At 42.4% G+C, this 9,793-nt stretch overlaps 1 protein-coding gene across 1 annotated transcript in view; it reads right to left on the reverse strand.

The window, feature by feature from the left end:
* Positions 1–9,793, reverse strand: part of MAPKAPK3 (MAPK activated protein kinase 3) — an 803,022-nt gene that overhangs the window by 308,653 nt on the left and 484,576 nt on the right. The window lies entirely within an intron of this gene.

Consider the following 9,793-nt stretch of genomic DNA (forward strand, 5'->3'; position numbering starts at 1 on the left):
CCCCTCTGCCCCTGGGGAAAAGCTTACCGGAAGCTGGTCAGTTTTTCTGAATGGCTTAGTGCAGTCCAGATAGTATCTGAGTTGTCTGTGCACATCTAGTGAGTGTAGAATTCTTTCCCCCTTGTTTTGAGGGTTGGGAAAGAGGGTGGGAAAGTGTATGGCCTGGTTAAGGCTCACATCAGATACTAATCTGGGCATAAAGGAGGGATTAGTCCTCAGGGCGACTCTGTCTGCATGGAAAATTATGAAGGGCTTGACAGCCATGAGAGCTTGAAGTTCTGAGACCCTTCTGGCTGAGGTGATAATTAGTAAGAAGGCAGTCTTCCAGGAGAGGTATTTCAATTCTGTTGAAGCAGCAGGTTTGAAAGGAGGTAAGGTTAGATTCTCTAACACATAATTCAGGTCCGAGGAAGGAGTAGGAGGTCTTCTGGGAGGCCTGATATTAGAAGCCCCTCTGAGGAATTGCTTAATCAAAGGATGAGAGAAGAGGGGTGGGTCTGAATCACAATGGGCAGAGAAGTCCGAGGCATGGATTTTAATAGAGGAGAAGGAGAGGCCACTATTGAGCAACTCTGCTAAGTAATCCAGGATGAGAGGGTTGGAAGGCTGGGAGGTACTGCCCCCTTTTGATTGTTTCCAGGAGCAGAATTTTTTCCATTTTTTTGTATAATATTTTCCTCGTGCTGGGCCTTCTGGTCTTTGTGATGATTTCCAGGACCTGTTTGCTTAACAGTGACTTCTTGTTAGTGTTTAGTGTATGAGCCATACTGAAAGTCTGACAGTCTGTAGGTCTGGGTGCAGTACCTTCCCTCTTTCCTGGGTCAACTGGTCTGACCTTAGGGGAAGCAGCTTCGGGGGCTGTGAATTCAGACTGCGTAGTAAGGGGTACCAATGCTATCTGGTCCAATCTGGAGCAATGAGGATGGCCTTTGGTCTCTCCTCTCTTATTTTGATCAGAACCTTGGGAATAAGGGGTAGAAGAAGGTATGAGTACACAAAGAGGGAGCTCCATGGGAAGGTCAAGGCATCCACCTTCCATGCTAGGAGGTGATACTCCTGGTACAAAACTTGTGCAGCTGGTGGTTGAGGTGCAAAGCAAAGAGGTCCACCTCTGGGGTCCCCCACTCCTGCATGATTTGCAGAAAGATTTCTCTGTGGAGCTACCATTCATGGGAGTCCAGTAAGCTTCTGCTTAGATGGTCTGCCAGTGTGTTGTTAATCCCTGGTAAGTATTGGGCAATCAGTTGTAGCCCAATGGAGGTGGCTGTGAGCCACAGACTCTTGGCTAACTTGCACAGTGGGTAAGACTGGGTGTCCCCCTTCTTGTTGATGTACCACATTACTGTGGTGTTGTCTGCTTTTATAAGGAGGACCCATGGCCTGAGATGGGGTTGGAAGGAAGTCAGAGCATTTTGCACTGCCATCATTTCTTTCTGGTTGATGTGCAAGTGAAGTTGCTGGGCATCCCAAAGTGCTTAGGTACACCTATGTGCTAGGTGAGCACCCCAAGCTATGCCTGAGGCATCATTGGTGATGGTCTGGCTGGAAGGGTGGAGGATGAAGGGAAGACCCTTGTTCATGGCACAGGCCTCTGCCCACCAGAGAAATTTGTCTCTTATGCAAGGGATCAGTGGGAGAGTGGTCTCTAGGGACTGAGAGTGCTGACATCAAAGGTTCTTTAAGTACCACTGAAGCTTTCTCATGTGAATCCTGGCCAGAGGGATGAGAAGGATGCAAGATGCCATGTATCCCAGGGCTTGCAGGAACTTCCACGCAGTGAGGTGACTTCTGGAAGCCAGCTGGGTGAAATACAGAGGCAGGAAGTTCTGGTTTTCTAGGGATAGGAAGGCCATAAGGGTTGCTGTGGCTAGCACAGCTTCCAGGGAAACAATTTGCCTGGTGGGGTTTTGCTTTGATTTGTTTCTCGTTGATGGTGAAACTTAGGGAAGTTAGGAGTTTTTTGACAAAGAGAAGATCCTGGATCAACTTTACTTTGCTATTCACCTGAATGAGGCAATTATTCAGGTAAGGGTAAATCTGTATATTTCTTTGTCTGCAGAATGCTACAGCCGGGGCCAAGCATTTGTTGAATACTCCAGGAGCAGTAGATAGGCCAAAGGGCAGTGCAGAGAAATGAAAGTGCTGATTGCCTGCTCTGAAGCGCAGGAATTTTCTGCACGATTCCCTGATGGGGATGTGGAGGTAGGCATCTTTTACGTCTAGTGTCACCAACCAGGCATTTGGTGTGAGCATAGGCAGGAACTGCTGCAAGGTTAGCATTTTGAATCTGAGGACCACCAAGGAGGTGCTCAGTTTGTATAGATCCAAGATGAGGTACCACGTGCCCTCTTTTCTGGGTACAAGGAATAGTCTGGAGTAAAAACTTTACCTGTTTGATCCAGAGGGACAGGTTCTACTGCTTCCTGGGATATTAGTGTTTTTACCTGTTTTAATACCTCTGCCCACTAGTTTGGGGGGAGGTCTGCTTACCCTCTTGGAACTGGGAGTTCGCTGAAGGAGAATCTATATCCCTGAGAAATGATTTTTAATACCCATTGGTCCTTGGTTATACAGACCCAATTGTCCTTGAAGAGGGTGAGCCTTCCTCCTGGTTTTAGATGAGTGAAAGGAGGGTAGAGGGGGGAGGGAGAGTCACTCTGATTGCTTACCATAGAAGCTTGGCTTAGAACTCCCCGCCTTAGTGGCGAAAATTGTCCATTGTTTGCTTCTTTGCTGGCCTGGGATAGGAGCCTGGATGGCCTGTCCCTGTGGGTTACCTTGGCCCTGTCTGCTAAGTGCAGGGAAGACCCAGTGCTTAGAGGGAAAGTTTCTGCTGAATCTGGGAGGTTGACCTTGAAAGAAATCTTTTACTGTCTGCATGGATTTTTCTTTGTCTTCCATGTTTTTAAGCACCACGTCTGTTTTTTTCCCCAAACAGGCTCTTCTTATCTAGGGGTGCGTCAATAAGTTTAGACTTGACATGATCAGGGAGAGGTTGTTCCTTCAGCCAATCATGTCTCCTAATAACAGATCCTGTCACTGCTGCCCTGCTAAATGCTTCTAAGGCGTCATATCCACACTGTAATGAGTGTTTGGCCATTTGACAAGCAGAGTGCAGTAAATCTGCTAGCTCTTTTGAATTGGCACATTCAGAAGAGGTAGCAATCTTCTGTTTTAATTGTTCCAAAGTGTGTTGTTGATATTTTAACACATGGAACTGACAAATGAGTGCTCTGATAGCAAAGGTTGCAGAGGTGTATACTTTCTTACCCCATCTGTCCAGAGCTCTGGAGTCTTTGCCAGAAGGAAGAAGATTCTTGGCAGAACTAATCTTAGCTCCTTTAGGTCCATGTGTAATGACCTCAGGGTCTGCAGCAGGGTTCCTGTATAGGTATTTGTGAGAATCTGATACTCTGTAGTACCTGTCAGGTTCAGCAGGAGCAGGAGGCCGGGCATCAGAGGCTAAACTGGATTCAAGGAAAATATCATCCTCCACTTCTAGAATAGGTGGGGTGGCCAGGGGTCTGTGCTGCGGCAGGTCCAGAAACTCTCTAAGTCATTTCTTTGACTGTGGGTAGTCCTTTGATTCCCACTGAAAAATTTTCCTGAGGGAGTGAAGGGTTTCCCCGAAGGAGAGGTCGTCTGGAGTGGAGGCAGAGGGGATGGATTCCTCTGCATCTGAATCCTCATGAACAGTTAAGGGCTGTTGTTCTTCTTCAAGGGCAAAATAATCAGATTTCACAGACTCTTGGTCTGTCATAATTTCTGGGGAAGGAAGCCTTTTCCTTTTTGGAGTGGGAGCTTGACTGTCTTGGAAAAGGGAGATGAGATCCTCTGCCATTTTAAGCATTTGAGCTTAGGGTCGGGGAGCACTAGCAAGATGGTGGCTAGAAACAGATTTCCTAGGAGTGGCCTGGCTTCGAGGCCTGAGAGAATCCATCGGTCTCTGAGAAACAGTAGTTGTAAGAGAAGATGTTGTTTTTTGTCCAGAATTGGTAGTGCGTCCCGCCTCCTCGGAAGCAAGTGCCTAAGTCGCGGCTCCGGACCCAACCGAGGCAGAGATAGCCAAAGGCTCAGTAGACAAAGTGGATTTGTGCAACATACCTGACTCCGAATGGGTTTTGGCAGAAGTCTGCATAGAAAGCGAGTCGGGCATCAGGTGCTGCAAAAGCACCTCAATGAATTCCGAAAACTGACAACTTGCTTAGCGGAAGCATTGTTGGAAGGCTTAGCCTTGTCTGGCCTGTCTCTATCTTTACATTTTTTCAGAATGTCGGCAGATTGTTGGCTGATGGACGCCATATTGGAATTCGAAGACAGAATACGAAAATAATTTTCTACAAAAAGAGCTCTACGGTGAATGGTTCTCACATTAAAGAGGGCACAGAACCGGCAAAGAGGGACAACGTGGTCTGAGCTTAAACAAGTGATGCAGTAAGAATGAAAGTCTCGCTGTGGGATCTGCTTTCCACAGGCAAGACAATTGCTAACTTTTTTGATATCGGTTAGAGCAAGAAAAAAGGGTCTCCAATGGGGTACTTAGCTTTAGACGTTTTCTGCTGAAATTCGACTTCTGGTAGTGACCAACCGGCACTCATGAAAACTGCTTCTGCTACGGGCTTCACGGCAAGAAAGACTAATGTAATGACGTTGGATGCCTTGCTTTATAGTACTGATGACATGACATTAGACTACAAGTGATAGCAGCCGGCACACAAAAACATTTACTCTGGTATTTGGGCCAGCTAAGGGCTACCACAGCAGGGATAACCCACAGGTGATGACTGCAACAGTGAAACATGAAGAACATCCAGTGTTGTCTTGGCCAAAAGGGAGTCACCAGCAAGATTTTTTGTTGTTATTGTTGGATTTTCAACAGGAACATTTCAAGAAGTGGGAAGGGGGGAGCACACAGAAGCATCCCCTTCCAAGAGAAGAGAATAATAGGATGTCCACCTTCCATGCCAATAGGCCTGGGGCCTTGGCACAAAACTTGGGAAGTTGCATTGTTCAAGGGGGAGGCAAAGAGATCTACCTGAGGTATACCCCATCAATGGACCATGTCCAGAAACACATGCCTGTGAAGCATCCATTTGTGGAATTGAGTAATGGGATTGCTTAATGAGTCTGCCACCATATTCTGAGTGGAGGGAATGTAAACCTCCAGGAGGCAAATTTGACACTGGACAGCTAATTCCCAAGCCTGCAAGGCCAGTCTGCCAGGAGGTAGGACTTTGTCCCCACCCTGTTTGTTGACATACCAGAGAGCCATGGTATTGTCTGTAAACCATCTTTACACTCCCTGGGACAGATGAGGTTTGAAGATTTGTAGGCCAAAGATCAGGGCTCTCATCTCCTTTATATTGATATGCTCCCTTTTCTTCGCGGCCTCCACACTGGTACCTGTTAAAGGAGAATCTACCAATTCCAGAATGGTCTCCAGGTCAACATCAGCCTCGAGAAAGATGTCCAGAACAGAGGGACCAGCAGGTGGATCTGGCCTAGGATTCTTGGCTTTCTTAACTTGCGGTTTAGCTGAAGGCCCTGATGCAGTTTCCATGTCCTGCTCAAGACGTTTAAGGCACTGTTTTATAAGTTAAGAGAAGCAAAGCGACTATGTAGAGTCTTGGGTACAAAGGCTGTACAAATAGCACAAGTAGTTTGGTCGTGATCTAGGCCTAGGCAAAATAAACAAAGGTAGTGAGCATTCTTATGTCGAGTCTGCCTTCCATACTGACACTTGCCGTTCCTAGCCAGCATGTTACCAAAGCAGTACACAGTGGCCAGAAATTACAAAAAAAAGCCAAAATGGGGTACTATTCTGAACCAAAGTTCTCAACCTGTCTGACAAGCAACCACTGAAGCAGACGTAAAAACCAAAAAATCAATTTATCAGCATCCACATTATGTGTAAATTTTAAGTCAAAAGTATTACTAGAAATATACTTGATAAAGAAAGGGTTATCTACAAAATGCTAGTACTGCAAAACAAAATATGTATAAAATTATGTTCACAGATTTTAAAACTTCATATAGCGCAACATATAAGTCGGCATACAGAAGATCAAAGGGGAAGGCTATATATACATACATATATCTATACAACGCTTTCTTTCTGAGCACACAAACACATGTATGTATATATATATATATATATATATATATATATATATATATATATATATTTACACACACACACACACACACACACACACACACACACACACACACACACACACACACACACACACACACACACTGTGGCTCTGAGAATGCACAGCTGCTCCTCCACAAATTTAGATTGTGATTATATGACAAGATATGAACATGTTTCACACCCAATTTCTCACAAGCCAGGTGATCCAAAATATTACTGACACAACGCTACTATTTTAAACTTTTTATTTTTATAAGCACATCAGTAGTTCTTAACCTTGTGTCATCCCCTCTCTGGGCCAGTAATCAAGGAGCCTGAATCCTCACCACTGACACTAGAGATGGACGTTCACTTGGAACCAAAAATAGATACACACAGTATTTCCAGATGCAGCTTTCTGCATCAAGCACAATTTCCCTTAAGAGCACACAGGATGCACACTCATTCCGGGGTCTGGGTTTCTCTCTTTCTCTCCAGGTCCCCAGTAAGACTCCCCACTGGCACAGCTGCAGAGTTGAGTCCTCAGCCGACTGCCCTAGCCAAGTCCTCCAGCACCCCCTGCTTCATATCCCCGTTCCAAGCAGCTGACATATATAGTCTTGGAGATTTGACTTGTGTGAGCATACACACACACACACACACACACACACACACACACACCTGGGAAAGGCTGGCATAAATTTACTAGCTCTGCCCCCTTCTGCCCAGAATATAAGGTAGTTACTGCCATGAGACACTCCAAAGCCAGCTACTCTAATGCTCTTACAAGGGTACCCAGTTATACTAAGTAAATTTAATATTAATACCAATGATAGTGTTTGACCAATGCAGTAAGGTTTTCAGGAGTGGCCACAGAGTCACCAAATAGATATAAGTACTCTCAAAGGTTAAAATGTTCTCTAAAGGACCAGTCACAATGAAAAGTTTAAATATATTTAATAATAAATAATAAAAAAAACCTTGAAAATACTAAATATCTACTTACAATAAACACCAGAGTTTCACTCACAGGAAATATTAAAATAACCAGATGAATAGCTTCACATAGATACAGAAAAAAACAGTACGTAACTAATCTCACTATATTTTTCTGATTGATCTAAATAATTACTATTCCCTGGTCACTTACTAGAGTAAGGCAAGAATGTGGGTGAGAAATCCTTTTATGTCAGGTTCCAAAAACATACTGCTCTGAGACTTCGGTCTCATCTAGCATTAAAAAACAGTTTGCTATCATAATGTTGACGATAATTTCTATTTTGAACTAAAACATCGATTTGTTTACTTGAAATTTGACATTTACAAGGGTATAAATGTCAAATATAACCCGGTAATGTCGATTTGGCATAATTTGATGTACCGTTTCCCTGCACCTATCAGGAACGACAGTTCTTAATGTCAACAGTATGAATGTACTGCACAACACTAAATTTTACATGTTTGTAGTGGGGAAGCCCCCCCCCCTGTACCCCCTCCCCGGGGGCTGTGCCCCCTACACCCCCTGCAAATTATGTATTCCAACTCTGAGATTGCACTACAGTGAGGAAAGGGATAAATTTCCCAAACCGCACTCTACCGCGATCTCTGACAGTACTTTGAGTTCATATCAGAGGATGCACAGTACATTCACTGAGATGAACTTTCGATATGGAGATGTTCAGCAAGATGGACATTCGAAAATCCAAGTCTTGAGTGTTCCATCTGTGAAGCATCTCCATTCGCAACTTTCATAGTAAACCTTAAAAAACATCATTTCAGTCATGGATTACAGAATGACATAACATACATCTGGTCATCTGACTTCTGGTTCCCATACTACCTCCTTTCCTAGCAACTGACCAAGAATCTCACAAATATGTGACAATAATACACACACATGGAGCTTTGCTAATATCTGTTGCAGCTTCTGGAAGTCATAAAACAATAACACACATTCACTCTTCCTACAGGAGCTAATAAACCATTCTCTGGCACAGACATTTCATCTCTGGCTGCATTCAGACATGTAATATGCAATCTTTATGGCCTAAATGAAGTAATTTTATTTCTTACTATTTTTCAAAGTTAGCTGGACTGAGGTTACTCTCTTCTCCTCCAGTATCCTCTGTTAAAGCATACACATTTAATCAATTACAATACAGTCAGGACTCACTGTTGGTACATTTTTAACACAAGCAACTTTACAAATACATTTTTTAACACAAACACAAAATTCTGTACAAATCAGTTTGATATACAAAAGACATAACGGTTATTTACAAAATTCCAGCCAGCTGTGCTGGCATACATTACACATCCACTGCCCTACTTCTCCTTGCATAGCTGGCAATACCTCACATCATCACAAACTTATTTTGGTGCCTGAGTATGTTATTATTCTGGTGCCTGAGTATGTTAGCATGTATGATACTTTTTTCATTGCCTTTCAGCTACAATGTTCTAAAGGTATTTTCTGACATATCTGTTTTGCATCTAAACACAAATTTAATATTTTGGTTATTAATTCTGAGCTTCTCTTCCTAGCTGTCTGATTTTCTTGTTGCTCAGTCTCTCTGTTATTTGATTTTACAGCTTCAAATATTTCCTTTGTAATTGTGCTTAAAATAGCTTTTCTTCTCTTGGGTCAGTAACAAGCACATTCTTTCAAACACAGTTTCCTTTTGAACATAGCTGTCAAGTGATTCTTTTGCTACAGTTTCTGCAAATTTTTAAAATGCTAGACTTTTTTTCTTGTCATATTTTCAGACACGCCTTGTACACAAGGCTTGAATTTCAAAATATGGCATATGTCTTGTGTACTTCATGCATTTATCTTTACCATTACAATGCCTTTTCTCTTTATACATTATTTTTACATTATTATTTGGTTTACATTTCATCATGCATACCTTTATTCTTTCAGTTAATGCCTTGAAATGTGTATTTGAAAGCTCACTCATATTACATAACTCTGTTGTTTTTATAAGGCCAGGTATACTTCTCTTAAAAGCCTACCTGCTGTTTGATCAGTTCTTATGCTACAAACTATTCTCTTATCAACTAATCAAGCATTTCATCAAATTCACAGTTTTAGCTCAATAAAGCTCAATAATGTAAGCATCTATATATTTTTTTTGCTCTGGTTTCTTTTTCCATGTTCAGAATATTTCCTGGACTTCTGCCTTATTGTTACTATGTCTCTCCACTTCTTGAAAGAAAAAAATACATATATTACTGCTTTCATGGTGTCGTCCATGTTACACTGTACCTTGTCAGCCTTCCTTGTTCTACTTGCAGTAAGGAACAAATCAAATTTCTGGATTTGCATTTATACCCCCCAAAAATCTACAGAATGTCTACCTATCCAAGTCTAATTTAGATCTAAAATAAATATAATTCATTTATAAATAGAAGGCCATGGAGTTATTCACATTACTGTTACATTGTTACAAAATATGTTATTCTTTACAGTATTTAATACTGTGCTAAAGATGTATGGAAGTCTAAAACATGTCTCAGACTTGACGGAAACCAAATATTTTCTGCAACTGAAGACAGCATAAGCTTTAATGAAAAGGTCATTTATAAATGTTTTACTAATTGGACACGTGTACAAAAACTAAGTTTCCTTAATAATTAATGTGATATAATCATGGA

Source organism: Protopterus annectens, chromosome 7.part0 (assembly GCF_019279795.1).
Source record: "Protopterus annectens isolate FY-2018-M chromosome 7.part0, PAN1.0, whole genome shotgun sequence".
In the NCBI taxonomy this organism is placed as follows: Eukaryota; Metazoa; Chordata; order Ceratodontiformes; family Protopteridae; genus Protopterus; species Protopterus annectens.